The sequence below is a fragment of the Phodopus roborovskii genome, unplaced genomic scaffold (genome assembly GCF_943737965.1).
Source record: "Phodopus roborovskii unplaced genomic scaffold, PHOROB, whole genome shotgun sequence".
NCBI lineage: Eukaryota > Metazoa > Chordata > Mammalia > Rodentia > Cricetidae > Phodopus > Phodopus roborovskii.
The window spans coordinates 12,305,219-12,327,205 of NW_026126447.1; the positions used below are offsets into that span (position 1 = coordinate 12,305,219).

Here is a 21,987-nt window from a genome sequence, read left to right on the forward strand (position 1 = left end):
TGCCCGAACCTTGACCACTGATTTGGACATACAATCCTATGTGCTTACAGGAGACAAATATAAAAGACTGCTTGACCTTGCCAAATCAGGATAAGACATACATTCTACCTCCCTGCTCTTGTTGTGGTCTGTCAAGTTCTCTTGGCCTTAGCCAAAACTGGGTGTACCAACATTGCTGTGAGACCTAGGGTGACTGTCCAGGTGGCTTGCTGTTTCTGTCCCTGCTGTACATTTTGAAAGTTGACCATCCGCACTTCCTGTCTACTCTAGTATCGTTATTTTCCTTCTCAGGTCTTGATGAGGTTGAAGATTAAACTATCACAACTATTATACTCTCTTCCTAGTTATATATTAGGTACTAGACTTACGTTTTCCAGCTTAGGACAACTCTATTGTAAACTCCGTTATGCCTTCACCATAGGACTGGATATGTAGGTCATTTTGTTCTCTATTTTCCTTTTCTTAGAGCACACTTGTTATTCACTGTTTTGTATATAGTTTTGTATTAAGCCTAAAACTTTTCTTTAGACTAAAAGGGGAATTGTAGTGATATAGTCCTTCTGTGGCACTGACCATGCCCATTGGGGGGTGGAGTCATGGACGAAAGTGACCTGTGGAAGGATATGGGAGGAAGAGCCGGGAAAAGCACTCTTGCTGGCAGGACTCGGACAGGAGAGCATCGGGTGGAATTTCCTGGTGTTCATCTGTCTAGGTTGTAAGTTATTTCCCCCTGAATAAACATCTATTCTGCCTATTTGTTTATCCTGATCTTTATTTAACCGCGATAGCCCTCTCTCTCTCCATATCTCTTCAATATCAATAGGACTAGAAGTTCTAGCTAATGCTATAAGGCAAAAAAAAAAAAAAAAAAAAAAAAAAAGGAGATCAAGGGGATCCAAATTGGAAAGGAAGAAGTCAAACTGTTCTATTTGCAAATGATATGATAGTTTACATAATCGACCCAATAAACTCTACCAGGGAACTCCTACAGCTGATAAACATCTTCAGCAAACTAGCAGGATACAAGATAAACTCAAAAAATCAGTAGCCCTAATTTTTCAGATGACAAAGGGACAGAGAAAGAAATCAGAGAAACATCACCCTTTACAATAGCCACAACCTATATAAAGTATCTTGGTGTAATGCATACCAAACAAGTAAAAGACCTATATAATAAGAACTTTGTGGCTCTAAAGAAAGAAATTAAAGAAGATACCAGAAAATGGAAAGATCTCCCATGCTCTTGGATAGGTAGGATAAACATAGTAAAAATGGCAATCTTGCCAAAAGCAATCCACAGACCTAATGCAATCCCCATTAAAATCCCACCACAATTCTTCACCGACCTTGAAAGGATAATAATCAATATTATATGGAAAAACAAAAGACCCAGGATAGCCAAAACAACCCTATACAATAAAAGAACTTCAGGAGGCATAAACATTCCTGACTTTAAGCTCTATTACAGAGCTATAGTTCTGAAAACAGCCTGGTATTGGCATAAAAATTGAAAGGTAGACCAATGGAATCAAATTGAAAATCCTGATATTAACCCACGCACCTATGAACACCTGATTTTCGACAAAACAGCTAAAATTATACAATGGAGCAAGCACAGCATCTTCAACAAATGGTGCTGGCACAATTGGATGAGGGTGTGTAGAAGACTGCAGATAGACCCATGTCTGTCGCCATGCTCAAAACTCAAGTCCAAATGGATCAAAGACCTCAACATCAATCCAGCTACATTGAACCTCTTAGAAGAAAAAGTAGGAGGTACCCTTGAACAAATTGGTAGAGGAGACTGCTTCCTGAACATAACACCAGGGACACAGACACTGACAGAAACAATTAATAAATGGGACCTCTTCAAACTTAGAAGCTTCTGTAAAGCAAAGAACACAGAGGACAAGACCAAACGACAGCCCACAGACTAGGAAAAGATTTTCACCAATCCTATATGTAACAAAGGGCTGATATCCAAAATATACAAAGACCTCAATAAACTAGTCAACAAAACACCAAATAACCCTATTGAAAAATGGGGTACAGAACTGAAGAAGAATTCTTAATAGAGGAATTCAAAAAGGCTGAAAGACACTTAAGAAAATGCTCAACATCCTTAGCTATCAGGGAAATGCAAATAAAAGTAACTTTGAGATACCATCTTACTCCTGCCAGAATGGCTAAAATTAGAAACACCAATGATGACTCATGTTGGAGAGGATGTGGAGAAAGGGGAACACTCCTCCACTGCTGGGGGGAGTGCAAACTCATACAGCCATTTTGGAGATCAGTATGGCGGTTCCTCAGGAAAATGTGAATTAGTTTACCACAGGACCCGGCAATCCCCCTCTTAGGCATATACCCAAAGGATTCACATGCATGCAACAAAGACATCTGTTCAACTATGTTCATAGCAGCACTATTTGTAATAGCAAGAACCTGGAAGCAACCTAGATGCCCCTCAATTGAAGAATGGTTAATGAAGATGTGTCACATCTACACAATGGACTACAACTTAGCAGAAAAAAAAATAATGGTATCTTGAAATTCACAGGCAAGTGGATGGCACTTGAAGAAAACATCCTGAATGAGGTAACCCAGTCACAAAAAGAGGAACACAGTATGTACTCACTCATATATGGATTTTAGACCAGATCAAAGGATGACCAGCCTATAATTCACACCACCAGAGGAACTAGGATGCAAGGTGTATTCTAAGAGATTCATATAAAGTCCCTCACAGAACTGGGAAGGGACAAGTCCCCCAGACATCAGGGGAAGTGTTGGGGGGCAGCGAATGGAGAGAGAAGTAGGAGAAAACGAGGGGGAGGGAAGGAAAACATGTGTGACCAGGAAGACTGAGCCTGGTTAGGAGAGAGAGAGAGAGAGAGAGAGAGAGAGAGAGAGAGAGAGAGAACATAAAAGAGGGAGCCAATATTGGTTTGAAGATAAAATTGAACATAATGAAAGATGTAGAGAACTACAAGACTGCTGCCAAATAACAATTTGAGCTTCCGTGGAAAGGCTACCATAAATGCCCTTCCCGGAGAGTGAGATCAACAACTAACTTCTCCATGGAGCCCTCAACTAATGCCTGTTGGAAACAGGAGCAAACACCCGTACATAAACACTGAGTCGAAGTAGAACTCAGATGCAGATGGAGAGGACAAGTTCAGGCAGCAGAAACACATAGAGACAGCTTACCTGAACAAGGAGGAGCTAATGGGCCACCAGACTGATAGCTGGGAACCCAGCATGGGACTGACTCAGGCCCCCCTTAATATGGTCTCAGCCAGAAGGGCTGAGCAGTCTAAGGGACCTCAGAAAATGTAGCCAGGATGTATCCCTGGTGCACAAAAGGACTTTGGGAACACATCCCCCATGGAGGGATAACTGCCTTAATCTAGAGACAGGAGAGAAGCCCTAGTCCCTACTTCCCATGACCTGTCAGACCTATATGACCCCAACTGGATGGCATTCCCCTACATATGGAATTGGGGTGGGGGTATGGGAGGGGAGGGTGGTTAGAGTGCATGTGAGAGGGCAGAGAGTGTAAAAGGGAGGTAAGAAGGGAGGGAGGAAGGGAAGGAGGGAGGGAGGGAGGAAGGGAGGGAGAGGGAACTGGTATCAACATGTAAAATAATAAATTAAATTAAAAAACTGCTTTGACTCCAAAATTTAAGTTCAAGGACAAGTTCTACTGAAAATGAAAAGATGTGGATTCCTTCCAGAATAATGTGGTTTGATCAAGCCAGACCACCTGAAACAGAGTACCAGGTGATCCTACATTCAAAACAGCTGGACAAGCAGCCTTACAGACTACAGCCAGGATTTCTGAATCTTCTTTGAATCCCCCATTACAGCGCCCCTCACCAGCAGGAAGTAGTTTGGAAGGAACAACGCCCAAATTCCCAAATATTGTCTATAAATGTTTGTTTTCATTGAAATGGACTTGGTTATATAAAATAAAAAAAAGATAATAATACATGATCTAAACTCAGGAAATAATAAGTGATGAAATTACGACTTTAGCTTCAGCTACATGGCATCGCATGCAGTATTACATCTGCTACTTCTCATTAGCAGTATAATGAAATTAATTCTTTATTTTAAAAATTATATATTTATTATTTTCTCTTATTTTACATATCCATCCCAGTTTCCTTTCCCTCCCTCCTTCCCATGCCCACTGACCCCCCCTCCCATACCACACCCCCCCAACACACAGGGTGGGTGATGCCCTCGAGGAGGAGGGATCATCAAATGAAATTAACTCTTATTGCAAGTATTTTAAAAATTCAGTTCATTAATCCCAGCACTGGAGAGGCAGAGATAGGTGAATCTCTGTGAGTACAAGGTCAGCCTTGTCTACAGAGCTAGTTCCAGGACAGGCTGCAAAGCAATACAGAGAAACTCTGTCTCAAAAATCAAAACAAAACAAAAAAAGCCTCAGTTAAAGACTGTTTTGTAATTATAGTCTATACTTTATTTTCTGGTTCTTGTCAAAGAAATTTATCAAAGAAAAGAACAAAACCAATTCACATCAATAATGTAAAAATCATTAAGCATTTCAATATGTTTTTAAAAACATAATTATCAAACCTGATTTTATTTTTCTTTATTTTAATAATAGTTAAATATTTCAACTTAATATTAGTTACTTAAATATTAAGGACATATTTCAACTCCTTTATGAGTACATGGAGACTAGCTCTTTGCTCTATGATGACACCAAGTGGCCAAAAAAGGATAAAGTTGAAGTAAAATGAAGAACTTCATTTTCTCAAGATGTTATAAAACAGGGGAAATCATGCATATGGCAAACATTTGATAACTGCTCTTGTAACACATCTTATTAAGTGAAGGGTTAATAACCTAAGAGCTTCAGAACAGGAAAGGTGAGGTCACTGCTAACACCTGTGGGCTGTTCTACTGTACTTTTGGTGAGAGGATCACCAGGCTTCTGTAAATGGGATTTACCACATTAAGAGGTTGGGGGATATCATCTGAGGTGGATCTTCTAGCCCAATAATTCCTTCTTTCTTGTCTTATAAAACTCCAAATCCTTCATGGCACACACACATAAGCATCTGTTTGGCAGTCTATGACCCTTTAGTGGTTCAAATTAAAGAACAACTGTGTTTCTGGAGATGCCTAACAATAAGATCTACATAATCTGAAGTATACATGAATAAATAAGTGGGTACCCTATAAATAGAGATACAATTTTCTAGATGCTATCTCAAGTATGCTCAGTTCATTTGTTTCTCAGGATGTAGTTGTGAAAAGTTAGATCTCCCATCATTCTATTTAATAGAGGAGCCTGAGGAGTGAAAGTGAGAGAGCAACTAGAAGGAAAGAAAGCTAATTCTGTGCTATTTCATGTTTTTTTTTCTTTCATTCATTTTTATGGCCAATACAAAACACCTTGTTATAAGACCGAGATTCCTTTGCTTAAAATTGCATAGCAATTTATCATCAATATGTGATAAACCAACAATATAACAATAATAACAGCAAAAAACAATTTTTAAAGTACAGAAACTGAGACACTTTGCTGGCTATTATTTGTAGTTAAAAATACACAAAGCAAGACTTTATTCATCATTCTATTCTCATTTCTTACACTATCTTGTGCACAATTTAAGGTTCTATGTTAGAAACTGAACTAACAAATTCTGAACTGATCAAAAATAATCTGTTGTCAATGAGAATTCCTGGAAAGAATCTGTGTCTGCAAAGACTTATTGATTGGTTCAATAAGTGTGATGAGGCTGGAATGTTGCACAGCTAGAATCTAGTTACCTTATCTTGAGTAGCTTTGAGACCCATGAAAACATTATTTACCTACCTCTCTGTAAGACCTAACACATCTTGTTGCTAATAGATGAAAAGCATTTGGAACAATTAACATAACAGACCACAGTCTTCCATCAATCCCAAAGTTAAGGATGTTACCAGATATCCCAGACTTATTGAAAATCTCCCCTGACCTTTCTGTAATCAATTCTCTGTTGTACTAATAAATGCACTGTAAACCTGCCTTGGTTTATATTGTAAAACTATAAAACTTCATGGAAGTGTTTCCATATATGAACATGACATTTGGGATAATCTAAATCTCTGCTTCCAGATCATGATCATGGTCATTCACACTGGCTCAAGAATGCAAGCTGTGTTTTGTTATTGTTATTGTTGTTTGTATTAATCATATAGTCATCAATAATGAGGCTCCTACAAATTATAGTTATTTAAAAACTGATTGCTTTCTACTTCGTTAAAGAAAAAATCCTTCCATAAAGTTATGGTCTACCATATGAATCCACCACCAATTGCTACTAACTGACCAAGTATCAGTATAGAAGACATAGCCTACTGCCCTTCTGTCACTATAGGATAGAGATTTTTCTATAGATAATTTCAAGTCTAGTTTGTTACTGATATGTGTAGAAGTCTGTTAGGCAGATTTGTAAGAGTGATTGGATTCAGGCAAGTATTTTCTACCCTGTACATTTACTATTTTTTTTTATTTATTGAAGGTTTGTTCTCTAGATGCTCAATTATGTGTGATTTCTTCTTGTCACTTTTACTCAATTTATTTTGTGAGCTCTGTTGTTGGATGAATATATTTTGTAATTGACATATCTATGGAATATATTTGTTCTTTCATCATTATGAAAATATCTTTAAAATAAGAAAAAATATGCCCACTATGCAGATGAGAAAACTTGAATCCATAAAATATTAGAACTTTCCCACAACTGTAATTTCATTTTGACCTTTAGATCACCATGCTCAATTCTGTATTCCCTTTTCTAATAATATTATAAAAAGTGTTTATTTCAACCACACAACCCAATAACTTTGATGTATTTCTTGTGGGCATTAGCTTTGTGATTTCTGCTTGGGAAAAATCATGGAGGTATGATGAACATAATTGATTTATTTAGGAATAATTTGTTACATCACAAAATTCTATTATAATCACCTGTCATTAAGAGTTTCAGTACAGAATGACAGAGTTATAGTTACTCAAATCATTCCCAGTCTCAATTCCTTTCACTAAATGAAAAGTCACAGCTTCATAAAAAAATTAAATAAAGAAGTTGGCATCAAACACTAACAGTGAGGCATGAAGTAATGATAGAGCAAAGCAAGAGAAAATGTGAACACCTGATTTTTGAAAAAACAGCTAAAATTAAACCTTGGAAAGAGGAAAGTATCTTCAACAAATGGTACTGGCATAACTGGATGATGGTGTGTAGAAGACTCCAGATAGATCCATGTCTATCACCATGCACAAAACTTTAGTCCAAATGGATGAAAGACCTCAACATAAATCCAGCCACACTGAACCCCTTAATAAGCGAAAGTGGGAGGCATCCTTGAACAAATTGGTCCAGGAGACTGCTTCCTGAATATAACTCCAGTAGCATAGACATTGAGATTGACAATTAATAAATGGGACCTCCTCAAACTGAGAAGCTTCTGTAAGGCAAAGAACACAGTTGACAAGACCAAACGGCAACCCATAGACTTGGAAAAGATCTTCACCAGCTTTACATCTGACAGAGGTCTGATATCCAAAATATACAAAGAACTCAAGAATTTAGTCACCAAAATCCAAATAATCCAATTAAAAAGTGGGGTATAGAACTGACTAAAGAATCAAAAATGGCTGAAAGACACTTAAGAAAGTGCTCAACATTTTAGCCATCTGAGAAATGCAAATCAAGGCAACTCTGAGATGCCATATTACTCTTGTCAGAATGGCTAAAATAAGAAACACCAATGACAGTTTATTCTGGAGAGGATGTGGTGAGAGGGGAACACTCCTCTACTGCTGATGGGAGTGTAAACATGTTCAGCCATTTTGGAGATCAGCATGACAGTTCTTTGGGAAAATGGGAATCAGTCAACCACAGAACCCAGCAATTCCACTCTTAGGCATATACCCAAAACATGCACATCCATGTAACAAGGACATCTGTTTAACTATGTTCATAGCAGCATTATTTGTAATAGTGAGAACCTGGAAACAATCTAGATGCCCCTCAACTGAAGAATGGATAAAGAAAAGAAGGTACATTTACATAATGGAATGCTACTCAATGGAAAAAACAAAACAAAACAAACAAACAAACAAAACCACTGGGATCTTGAAATTCTCAGGCAATGAAGAAACCATCCTGAGGAGGTAACATAGTCACAAAAAGAAGAACATGAACCTTCATCCAGTAGCTGATGGAAACAGAAGCAGGCACCCCCAGCTAAACACTGAGACAAAATCCTGCAATCCAGTTGCAGAGAGGGAGAAGTGATGAGAAAAGTTGTCAAAGGCTATAGAAACTGCTGACATGAACAAGGTGGAGCTCAAGTACCCTAGTCTGATAGCTGAAAAACCCATTTAGGACCAACCCAGACCCCCTCAACGTGGTTCTCATTTAGAAGGGCTGGACAGTCTTTGGGGCCTCTGACAGTGGAACCAGGATATATCCTTGGTGCACTAAAGAACTTCTGGAGTAGATTCCCCATGGAGGGATACTCCCTTATCCTAGAGATAGGAGGGAGGGACTAGACAGACCCTACTCCAAATAACTTGACAGATTTTGATGATCCCTCCTGGAAAGCCTCACCCTTGCTGTGGAGTAAGTAGGGAAGGATGGGAGGGAAAGGGAACTGGATGGATATATAAAAAAGCAACAACAAAAAAAGAAAGAAAATGTTGATTTTGAATGAGAAATATATTTTAATTCTCAGTAAAGGCTATTTGATATATATTTTCAATATTGCTTTTGACCTCAACTTCTTTTTCAATAAAAGCCATTTGCTATGAATAAGCACATAGTTATTTCTACAACTTTTCCCTCTTGTAATTCAATAGAATTGCTGCCTTTACTCTACTTTATGGGTTTGTTAAATTGTGCTGCAGTTAGCACTTCCCCTCATTAGATTGCATGGGTTGAGTAAATAAAATGCCTTTGAGACATGAGGTTTGCAAATGATAATAGCCAAATTACATTTACCAGATAGTTCTATTGTGGATAATCAACTTGAAGTTATTCCTGTAGACAGGTGTCGTTCACATATGTACAACCCTTTCAGCATCTATCTGGGCAGCTCTTGAATAATTTACTTTTATGGCTTTCAGTTTCAATTGGATTTTATCAGTCTAATAGCTTGGGAGATGATTATGGTTAACAATAATTCAGAACTGACCTTTTCAGAATTATCCACTTTTTCATTGGATTTGCCACCAAGATTTGTAATGGAAATTGTAGGCAACACAAACTTGTCCACTAGCAGCTGCTGAGTTACATTTCATTACTATTGTTATTGCACTAGATAAGTATTTAAATAATTAAGAAAGTCATGGCAAAAGAGGAAAGTCATTCATAGAAATACATTATTATAGCTGTATAAACGTGTACAAATTAAATGTCCTTCTTTTGAAAAAATGCTTATGAAATAAAAGTTTAAACTCACTGTGATGTGATATGTTCTGGGTAGGCTGAGATATAGTAAGAATATAAGGATGCTTGGATATTTATATAGAAATTGGAAAAATTAGCCACAGCCACAATGCTCAAATGTACCTCCATGTAGGACTTAAATTATGAATCAAAGTACTAAAGACAATGCTTGTTACCTCACTTGTATTATTAGGAGAAGGAGGAGGAGAGGATAAAGGAAAGTGGATGGGCAGGTTTCCCAGTAAAGGAAGAGGAGGAGGCCATAAAAACCAATAGCAGGTGTAGACATCGGTAGTGTGGATAAATGTTTCTTTCAGCTCAGTTTAGAAATCAAATGTGTTTTATAACATAGCATAATATTCTTTTGAAACTGCTCAGTTTGATTCATAATCTGGCTATAAGAATAAAATCAATATTTTAAGAGTTCTTTGTGTTATTATTTTAAGCTCATATTGATTTAAGATGCAGATGTTACAAAAGATTGGTTTGTATTGTTAGTAAACCTAAACATCTCTTTATAGAATATTAGCTAATCTAATTCAATTTTCATAAAGAATACTCCTGCTTTGTTTGTGCATTCTACTATGGTTCGTCGGTTATTTTTGCAGTTGTAGCATTAAACCCAGGTCATGAGACTCCTTGGCAAGTGTAGTACCACTGAGTAACATACTCGTCTAATACTTAAATGAACTTTGTTTGGGTGGGGGGCACACTACAGTCCCCTTAAGACATGCTTGCCAAATCCCTTTGTTTTCTCAGTTTTTAGGCAATAGTGAATTGTGAGTTTTAGAAAATGGCCCCTTATATAAATGCACCTAGAAAACATTTTCTACACTTTGAAATTTGCTGCTTTTTTTGTTAAACTCTTTTCATCCATCCTCTTATGGCAAGTGTTTCTCATCTGAAGAGTTATAGATCGGATATTCACTGGCTGTTTTCAAACTCCACTAGACACAGATATTTTTGCCTCTTATAGGAGATGTTGCTATCAACCTCTGTGGTGTTACTTCTTCTTTTTCTCCTGAAAATTCCTCTTGCCATCGAAGACACTGAACTTCAGTCTGACCTTGCATCCAAATTATAAATATTCCTTGTTCTGGATAGTTGTATGTCATCTTGACACAAGCTAAATTCTATCTGAGAGATGGGAGTCTCAATTGAGAAAATGCCCTCTAAGATCAGGCTGTAGACATGGATGTAGGCCAGTTTCTTAGTGATGATTGATGGGGAAGAGCTCATCCCATTGTGGGTTGGGTCATGTATGTGCTGGTAATCTTGGGTTTTATAAAAAGGCAGACTTAGAAAACCATGAGGAGCAAACCAGTAAGCAGTACCCCTCTATGACCTCTGCATCAGCTCCTGCCTTCAGGTTCTGGCCCTGTTTGACTTCCTATCCAGGTTTCTTTCAATGATAGAATACAATGTAGAAATACAAGCCAAATAAACCCTTTATCTCAACTTTGCTTTTTGGACACGGTACTTTTTTTTAATTATTATTATTTCATTGTATTGTTTTTGTTTTTGTGAGACAGTGTATTTCTGTATAGCCTAGTTGTTCTGGTAATTGCCCTGTGGACCAGGCTGGCCTGGAACTCACAGAGAACTCTGCCTCTGCCTTCTGACTGTTGGGATTAAAGGTGTCTGTCACCACCATTCAGCAGGCATGGTGATTCTTAAGTATGGTATTTCACAGCAATAGACACTCTAAGAAAAGTCTTGATAGTCACTCAAGACTGAATACTCAGTCTAAAATCTTACTGTGTACTCAGCCAGTTTTAGGTTTCATCTGACCTTTAGAAAACAGGGTAGCCAACCTTACTTGGATTTCTCAATTAATCAAATTTTACAACCTAGAAAAAAAGTGTGAATGTGTGGCTTTAATCTTAAACTATGTAATATTCTGTGCCCCTGACCCACAAACTACAGACAGGAACAGAATTGTTTAATTTACTTTTGAGTTTACTCCTGTTATAAGTGATTCAAAGAGGAAGCCCCTGCTCGTTCATAAAGGTGACACAATAGCAATAGGATCATTTCATGTTCCCACTGGACAAACTGCTTTCTAGTAGATTCAGGTCTTCGTGTCTTAACATAGAATGTAAAATTCCAAGTTAATTGCCTAATACTGCTGTGTAAACATGGCATGATATTTGAGAGCATCTCCTGATGGTGGTGTCTGATGTGAAGAAGGTAACAGGTATGAGAAAATCAGGCATTCACAGAAAGGGGCCTAATGGCATTCACCTGGAACACTCTTATGACTGAGCAATACACCTGGGATAGCAATCTAGACATGGCAGAAGTACAAGAAGAACTACTCATCTTCCTCATGCTAAAGTTAACCAAACCTGGAGTCTGTTTGATAACAAAACTGGGTAACAAAACTGGGTAGTACTAATCAGGTGTCTCTAAATTCTTTCCCAAACACAAATGCCAGTCACAGCATCTTCACTCACCAGCACACCCAGTAAACAACAAATGCACCCTTGATGCATTGAAGCCATTGTGAACCACCATCTTTTTCATGCAGATATATCCTGACAATGCTGCTGCCTTAAGAATTAACTGAAGGGAAATAATGCACAAATTAAAAGCCAACGAACATGAACACAAGTTTTACACAGTGGGTATCTCATAAATTATAAGAAAAATCATTAAGCTAATTTACTGCAGTTTATGTAGATTGGGTAGCTATTAAGATTTACATTGGCCAAGTTTTATATTAGCTACTAGAATGAATAAAATGCATAAATGGGAGCTAAACCTCTGAATTCCCATTTAAAAATGATTTCTTCTGCTAATTGTTTTCATGTTCTCAATAATTCACCACCATATAGCAGTGAGACCATTGAATTATACAGATGTAATTAGGTTGTTCCTTTAAAATATTTTATGTCTCAGTATTTTTATGACTCCAAAAACCTTTATATTGGTTTTCTGCAAATCTGCCCTTGGATGAGATTGCATTCTATCTCAGAAAATGAAATTGCATAAAAGGATATGTTCTTTCCCCTGTTTAAAAGTTAAAGTAAAAATGATGTTTTACCATTTAATTATTGTTTATATGGTACAAAACCAGAAAGATTTTTGAAAATAACTCCATAAATGTATACTGTCAATGGCTATATCCCTTTAATTAATTAAACTAGAAACTAGATTAATTAAACTAGAAAATTTCTGCATATATAGATACTAGACACTTCCAAAATTTTCTGGAAACCACAGTGTTTAAAATACTATCATCATTAGAGTTTTAAATGTAGCTGGGCATGATGGAGCATTCCTTTTATTATTCTGAAGACAGAGGAAGGTGAATAATTTTAAGGCCAGCCTGTTCTACATAGTGAGTTCCAGGACAACCAAGGCTACACAGCAGGGGCCTATCTCATAAACAAACAAACATAATTTTAAATGTTATTACATGCTGAAAACACTACTTACATCCTATTTCAAAGCAGATTCTCAAGTCTCCTCTCTTGGTTTTCATATAGTAAAGCTATTTCTCTGTTCCATTCCACTTTGCTACAAATGTTTCCAGTACTGGAAGATGAACGCATCCCCAAGGTCAGAACTGTAGGTAGGTGTTTCTTGTAATTGTTACTATAAACTTAAATTAAGGACCCCTGTCCTTCCCCAGTCAAAACAAAGCCAACTGTGCATATAACTTCTCCCACAAACTTGGAAAAAAGGAAAACTGTATTTTCTCCAAATGAATCATATGCCTGTGCTTTTAACTTGTTGGCATCTTAAACACTGTTGTAACTCCTGTTATTCTTTCCTATGTTCTCTCCAGATGATCAGGAAACATATGCATGCTGCCAGATCTCAAGCTCAGCACTTCTCACACTGAGATAAAGTGTGAAAATCATGACAGCTTTGTGGAAAATCAGCTTTCTTGATTTTATTACTCTCTCTGTTGTCTTTATTACCAACCACAGCAACTCAATTACTACATTTCATTGAAAGTTAAGGCCAAAGTAAAAATGATTCCAAATTCTTCAGGCTCAAAATAAATACAGCCTGGACTGAGAAAAGCACATTTAATAAAAAGAGGGGCATCTGTGTATTCATAACTTCCCACCCATTCTTATAAGTCTGGGTCCTAGATGGCCTACCTCTGAATGGTTTGAAAATACCCATTTCTATAGCAGGATCTTTAATTGGTATTTGCATACTATTTAGTATTTACAGTTTTATAGATTATTTCACTCATAGCTTTTTCTTGAATTTTATGGAAGTACTGAATATTAAATTGCTTAAATAAGTAATTTCAAATGTTCTATGACTGTACTATTTATTTTTGGATATCTTAAATGGATTTAATATAAGATAACAAACAGTTTACAATGTGTAAATTAAGATAATGATTTATAATTTTATTTTCCTCTGTAATCACTTCACATAATATTTTATAAATCAAGTCTTGTAGATTTCCTTTCCTTTAAGAAGGTAATTTCCCTTTGACAACCAATCTATGTGTTGTTTCTTACGGTTTACTGTTCAATATGAATGTCTGGTGTCCTGAGTGGAAAAAAATGTAGACTATAAACACTTTATGATGACAAAGTCCCAGAACATTCGTTGTAAGTGTATAATGAACTCTAAAAAGGCAATGCTTTATGGAAAAGATAAAATTTGTCATTGATTCTGCATTGTAAGCACACCCTGCAGTTCACATTCCCCAAGTGTTTTAGCACAGTTCCTACAAATTGTCAGTTTTTCCAATCCTTCAAGGGTCTTGAAAATAATATTATCATTAAGTAATTTTATCTAAGCATAATATATATGAAATTATAAGCATTTGAAATAAGCATAATAACATTTCCACTAAATGTATTGTAGTTTATTACATGCTTAGCAACTTTAGTGGTGGGAGGATTCTCATTTCCTTTAAACTCTCTTAATGATAAAAGACGTATGGAAAAATCTAAGTATCTTTTAAATCCCTTACCTACTTAGGGGAAATAAGAAATTAGATTTCTGAAGACTTTCTTGGAGAGAGAACTGTGCTACAAGAGTACTCCATTGACTTAATGAATTTGAAGAGTGGTGCATGCATCTCAATACAAGAGTCAAGCAGATTGAGAGGGGATGGTAGATTAAGTAACTCTGTTAAAGTTAGTGTAGCATTTCAATATCACTCTTGGATAAATGTGAAGTGCAAAAACAGTGTTAAAAAGAGAGACAGGCAGACTAGTTTCATCAAAAAAAAAAAAAAAATGCAGAGGTGAGGAATGATGCATTTTTTAGGGAATGGTTAAGCAGAGTGTTTAAGTGTTTCCCACTGCCGTATCTCTAGAGATTGATGGTGTTTCTGAAAACACCCATGAGAAACTAATGAAACACCCATGAGAAACTTCTGAAAACACTAATGAGAAAAACCGCCTACAGGTCCTGGCTAAGACCATCAACTTAACACCTTACTGTAATCCATACTATTTTTGCTGTGATACACCACTCTGAAGCTACCAGTGGAAAATAGGACAGAAGGATAGAGAGACAGAAAAGAACCTAGTTACTTTGACCCACATGGGCAGGCAGGGAAGACAGGCCTCACCATGGGATAATGGGCCCTTAACAGGAATTCACACTGATTTAAATATTGAAAATTAAGATGAAATCTTTTAATTCTTTAAAAATTACAAGAAAAGTTCTGGATCCTGCCTAAGTTTCTCAAGAAGTAGAAAATCTATTCTCACAGAGTGAGCTTAAAATGGCTATAGTACAAAAATAAACTCCCCTTTTTTTCCTCTCATAGTAATAGTTTTGTCTTCACCAGAGAGCAACAATTTTACAACAGCACGTGACTGGGATGCCCACACTTTCAGAGAATCCAATATTATTTGTTTTAGGCTTGACATAAACAGTGTGGTGTGGTTTGGATTCCAGGTACATTATACATTTACAAGAATTCATTCCTCAGAAAAAGGAAGTTGTGGTCCCGTAAGCATGGAAGATATTTGGTTTAGTGATGCCAAACTGTAAAACAGATGTGAGAAGGATATGAAACAGTAGCACACCACAAAACCTACCCTTGTTCTCAGGTGACAGAGAGATAGTACCAATCGATGTTAACATTCCATTAAGACAACGAGCAAACCAGAGAATGCATTGTCTGCAATATGAAGCATTCCTCTAGAGATGTGGCCTTAGCAGAATAAATAAAAGGGGTAAATCCTTCTATTAATTCAGTTCCCTCAGACCATTGATAGGAATTGTAAAGTCAGTTTTCTGAAAATAACAAGAATGTTGGAGAGCAGTCTCCTGTAGATGAACATCAATGTAAGGGGATGCAATGATCAGTACATTATGTATATGGAGGAAAGAAAACTAATTAGTATCTGGAGTGAACAAACAAGAACTCCTGCTGTGAATTCAAAACAGTCATTTCAAATAGAAACAAGTATTAAATCTGGAGGGGAAGAGCTGTATATAGTATGTGGCTTTCTTTAGGATGACAGCGAAAAAGGAGTCTCTAATTTACAAATACAAACCAGTACTCCAGACAGAAGCATTCTGTATCATTCATGTCACATTTTGGTCATGATAAATTGCTGTACAAATATTCCAAAATACATGAGATAAGTATGTCATTAGACTTTAAAATTAATAGAATATAATAAGTTATTTATTAATATATGTACACACACACACACATATATATATATGTATATATATAGGCTCTAGAACTGTTATCACTGACATTACCGTATGTTAGAACATGTACAGCATGTTATAGGATGCAATGCAATAGTTCTTTCTCCTTACAATTGACTTCAGGATCTCTTGTGGATACCACAACCCATCATTGCTGAAATATTTTATAAAATTGTGCTGTGTGCAATGTGAATATAGTCTCACACATTATCCTATATGCTCTGAAGTATCTTTGGATTACTTTTAATTTTGATTCTAGTTTAAGTACTATGTAAATTGTTCCACTGAATTGTTGAATGAGTAATGACAAGAACAGAAGAGATTTTATAGAAGAATATTTTCTTTTTCTAAATTTCAATCCATGCATGGTTTCATCAGTCCAGTCCATGGATTTAGTCCATGGATACAGACTGTTAAATGCACATTTTCTAGGAAATATTTAGATAAAACTATTAATGCAATTGAAACTTAGATTAAAAATGACCCAGATTAAATGCTGAAATATCCCAGCATGACCTCTGTTCTGGTTAGTCTTTAGTAAATGTCATAAGCTCAAGTCATCTGGGAAGAAGTAACCACATTAAGAAAATCTCCTTGTATCGAGGTTAAATAAGGATCAGGATAAAAAATAGGCTGAATAGATGTTTATTCAGGGATAAATAACTTACAACCTAGACAGATGAACACCAGGAAATTCCACCGCATGCTCTCCTGCCAGCAAGAGAGCTTTTCCCAGCTCCTCCTCTGACCTCCTTCTACAGGTCACTTCTGCCCATGGCTCCAGCCCCAATGGGCGTGGTCAGTGCCACAGAAGGACTATCTCACTATGCTCCTGTAAGACACTTTGATTGGTGATTGACATGGGAGATCACAGCCCACTATGTAAGATGCCACTTCTAGACAGGTGGTCCTGGGATCATAAGAAAACAGGATGAGCAAGCAGTTGAGAGCAAGCCAGTAAGCATTCCCCTCCTTTGCTTTTGCTTTAATCTCTGCCTCCAGGTTTCTGCCTTGAGCTCCTGCCTTGACTTCCTCTGGTACAGAGTGTGTTGTGGAAGTACAATATGATATAAAACCTTTCTGCCCAAGTTGCTCTTCATCATGGTATTTTCTGACAACAATAGAAACCATAACTTAGAGAATATTCTTCTTGGAGTAAATTATCTTCTTGTTTTAGACAAATGTTTATTTCTTCATCTAATGGATAGATTTCAAGGAAGAATGTTGAACATGGTTTAAAATACATTGAACTACATTATAAAATTCCTGTAATATTTATATCCTCAATATTGGTAGCAATAAGACATCATGAGAGATTGCAAAATATAAAAAATATCTGAAGGGTATGAAAGGTTTCTTCTTTGGAAGGTGTGCCCCTAAATCCAGAGGATTAGGAAGGCTAAGAAGTTTTCAAGTTTTCAGGGGAAACCTAGAGTTAAGTTTCAATTTAGTAAAAGTTTAGAAATGAATGTGGTGAGAAATAAATTTGCTTAGTTCTCAGGAAAGAGATGGGAGGAGGGTATATTGATCAGCATGCTGTGAGCTATGAAACACTCACACTATAAGACTAGATGAGTTTATCACTGAAACCATTAAGTGATGAGGGTAGATACCTAAGATATGATCAGAGCAAATGTTAACCCTTGGGAGCGATGTCTTTAACAGGAAAAAAAAAAAAAAAACCCAGGAGCAAATGAAGGGTTAAATACATTAAGGGCATGTGTGTGTGAGAGAAGAGTCTCTATGGATTTCCTCATACTCAGAAAATCCTTATCAGGACTAGAGAAATGGCTCAGTGGTTAAGTAATCTTGCTGTTATTATAACAACTTTAGTTCCATTCCTATCACCCACATCTGAAAATATAGGTCCTATGTAGCTGTGTTGAGTGCTTTTAACTACTGACATATCTCGCCTTGCCCATAAGTGATTATTATGGCTGTACTATCTAGTTTGAGGTGGATTGCTTCATCAGAATCCTTGAACATTGCTGTGTAAATCACCATTATGTTCCCAAAGGGTGATAAACTAACTTGATGTGAGATAGCATTCATGCATGTGGCTAATAATAGACAGTCCAAACAACTTTGTTAAGTGTTTCACTACTGAGAATACTGAAAAGTGTATTCTCAAAATCAAGTAATAAAATTGATGAATCTGTTAGCCTGTTTAGATGAAGGCCATGAAGGGCCATTTCTATTACCTTAAAAAAGAAAACACACTTCAAGATGATATTTTTATATGCGAGAGAGTATGTGTTCTGACTTGGTAATACAGATATTGACTTCTGAAATGGTTGACTTTAGATGATCCATTTGTGTGCAGGAAATTGAGAAGTAGGAGTGACTGAGGTCTCAAAGGGTTGTTCTAGGATAATTTTATTGTTAAGTTTGATAAAGCAACATCTCAGAGAAAATATATCTGCATTTCAGTGAAATATGAGATTTCTGAAGGTATGAGATGGAAAACTTATTTCTGGGTAACAAAATATTTAAATAGATTTCAAATTGCTTTAGCAATGTTTAGTCCTGAATGAAAGAAAACATCAGATAAGTAGGATAGATAATCAGAAATATTATAAGATAATTTTGTCTAGATTGTCTGGATTATCCTGGATGTATCATTCAATATCAAAAGTGCTCCTTTTAGACTTGGGCAGGAGCTTGGCAATTGAAATGCAGGTTCCTGAAAACCATGTCAAGGTCCAGAAGACATTATCTGTTGCCATGTGAGGACAAACTCAGATATACTTTTAGTTTTGTCATGTGTAAAGACACTGGTGAAAGGATTTTTTACTGTACTCACCTGATGTTAATGTCTTTTCTTTACAGTATAACATATGCTCATTTACCACTGAAGATAAAATTGAAAGAGAAAAGAGAAACAACAGGACTGAGCTAATCTCACTAAGGAATCTTATCACACAGCAGCAGTAGTATAGATCTACAGATTGATTTAGACAGATACTTTGGAGATGGTTCTATGATATCAGGTTTCTCTCTTAATCATTTGGTCATTTGATTATCTGTAATAACAATCTTGGAATTCTCCTACTCCCTCAGCTTCCCAGAAGTGATATATGAAGATATGTTTACCAGGTGCTGCTTCAGGGCTCCTCAAACTTTTAATCACAACAACAATATCCAAATATAGGCATATATGTATATACATACATGTGGGGGGTATAGTTATATATGCACATATAGAAATACACTTTTTACCACATGTATTCTATCGATATCAATTACATTTAGTTTTTAAAAGAGGATTGAATGTATGTTGTTTATATGTGTGTACATGGTTTGCATGTGGGTAGGTGCACATATGAGGGTTTTCAAATAAAATTGTATGTACATGCACATGATGTCTGAGGTGCATGTCAGGAGGCATTCTCAATCACTTTTTTACCAAATTCATTGAGACAGGGTTCCACAATCAAACCTATAGCTTGTCTATATGGCTATTCTTGCTAACTGGCCTTGGGGATCGAGGCCCTGCTGGTCAGAAATTACAGTCTATCCATGCCCTGGAAGCTTTGTCCAAGCTCAGCAACATGAAGTACCTGCAGAGAGGTTTCCTGGTGTCTACCTGCCCTTATTTGGAGGATGTCTCTAAGCCCTGATGCATGACTTATATCAGTGATGACCTTTGACATAGTCCCCCACAAATGATCTTCCCCTGAAGCCAAATGACAATTATGTCAATTTTCTTTTCATTGTGATAGAGCCATGTTTCCACTAATCAAGTTACGTGATAGGATCATGCCACTTAATTTGAATTAGGGTTTGTCCCCAGGCTTTCTGAGCCTATATATTTCCTATACTTTGGAATAAAGTTGAGCTGTCTCACTGAAGTCATATTCTGGAGAGCTATCTCAGTCTGCACCCTTTTTCCTACTTAAGCTCCCTCCACACTGGGAGGAGGGACTGGCGGCTAATGACCCGAAGAAGAAGAACCACAACCTGTCTTACTTTATCTTCTGAACCTGGTGTTAAAGGCAGAACCACCAAGATCATTCAATATTTGTGTGAGTGCTGAGGATACAAACTCTGGTTTCCACACTTGTTTAGAAAGCATTTCAATTCCCCACGCCACTTTCTAGTCCCCAGGCCTAGCATTTATAATAGGTGGGTATATTTTTTTTCCAAGACTATAGAGATTAGGGAAGAAGAGGTAGCTAAGTGTTTGAGAGAGCACACTGCTTTTGCACAGACCCTAGCCAGCACCCATGATATATGGTGTGTATCTGCCTGTAACTACGGTTCCTGGAGATGTGACACTAACTTGAGACTCCTGAGGCATTTACTCTTGCATATGCAAATACATACACACTAAGATACACATAAATAAACATTGAATTCTACTTCAAAAAAGTTTCTGGAGGCTAGGGAGATGGCTCAGTGATTAAGATCATTGGCTGCTCTTCCAAAGGACTAGGGTTCAATTCCTACCATCCACATAGCAGCTCATAACTGTCTGTAACACTCTTTTCAGTGTATCCAGAACCATTATAGGGACATACATTCAGGCAAAAGCTCCAATGCACATGGGAAAAAGAAAAGAAAAAAAGATAAAAAGTTTAAGGCCAACCTGAGATAAATTGCTAGACCCTGTGTTGAAAATAAAACAAAGCACACATGTGAGGATAAAACATGCCTGGAATTGCTGTCCAGATCATTTAAGTAATGGCATTTTGAATGTGGTACTCATGACTTGTGAAGAAAAATGTAATTGTGACTCTAGCTTTAGCTCTTTTCAAGGATGTGGCTTCCACAGTTGCTTATAACCTAAGGTATTTGTGAATATACTATTTAAACAAAAGCAACCAGCAAAGACAGCATAATTATAGAACCAGAAAATCATCAGTATCTACTCTAGTATACAATTTAAATTTTACAATTGCAGGTTTCAAAAGTAGTTTTATTATTAGAATAATTGAAAATGGCAGCAAAGTTATCATCTGCAATTTAATATAATGCTGCAATTAGTGACTGATCTTAACAACTCTATTTCTGTTCTATTTTAAGATAGACACTGAGCTTTTGTGCTAAACTAAATTTACAAAGAGAAATATGTAAGACTTACCAAGGAAGAGCCTCCCCTGTAGAGACGTGGTGACTAGAGGATGGGAAGTTTGAAACTCCTCAAGATTGCCCTGAAGAAGAAAATGGGGACACCTTTAATTCACATCTGTGGGGACTATTGTGTTCCAAGTCTATGTGAGTAATTAAATGAAAAGGCCTGGGAGTACTTACAGACTAACGAGATTGACAAATTATTGTTAATAACTCAGTATAATATGTAAACCTATCTTAGTTGCTTAATATAAAGTACTACATCTCATGATATTGGAATATGATGTCTAATCCTTAAATATTTCTCTGTTCTATACTGTCATGCTATAGGACAAGAATACTACTTCCTTTTCCTGAAAGTTAATGTAATTTCTTAAAACATACTTTGAGTTTTCTGTGTGAGATCTGGAAATCTGGTTTTGATTTTCTGCATTTCAATGGGAAATATAGATGTCAGACTTTCCCCTAATGTTTGCCAATGAATATACAGAAGATTTCTCACTGAAACATGAAGCATCCATCTATCAAACTGTGATTATTATCTGCAAACTTCTAGTTTCATACTCAATTTCTAGCAATACAACTGGAAAGTTGACCACTCTGATGTTAACAGTATAAAACACTGAGGCCACAGCTAATGTCAACTATGTAAAGATAGTCCTCCAAACATCTGAAGAAAAAACATGCAAATCAGTAGCTGAATGTTTATCCATAGTTATCCAATAACCAAAAAAAAATCATTTACAATTAAATGGCTCACAGAATTTAATGACAAAAG

The 21,987-nt window shown here is 36.6% G+C and overlaps 1 long non-coding RNA gene across 1 annotated transcript in view; it reads right to left on the reverse strand.

The window, feature by feature from the left end:
- Positions 1-21,296, reverse strand: part of LOC127224839 (uncharacterized) — a 235,665-nt gene extending 214,369 nt beyond the window's left edge. The window contains exon 1 of the long non-coding RNA XR_007834743.1: positions 21,220-21,296. This is a non-coding gene — a long non-coding RNA (uncharacterized LOC127224839). The remainder of the gene's footprint in view (positions 1-21,219) is intronic.
- Between the last annotated feature and the right edge of the window lie 691 nt (positions 21,297-21,987).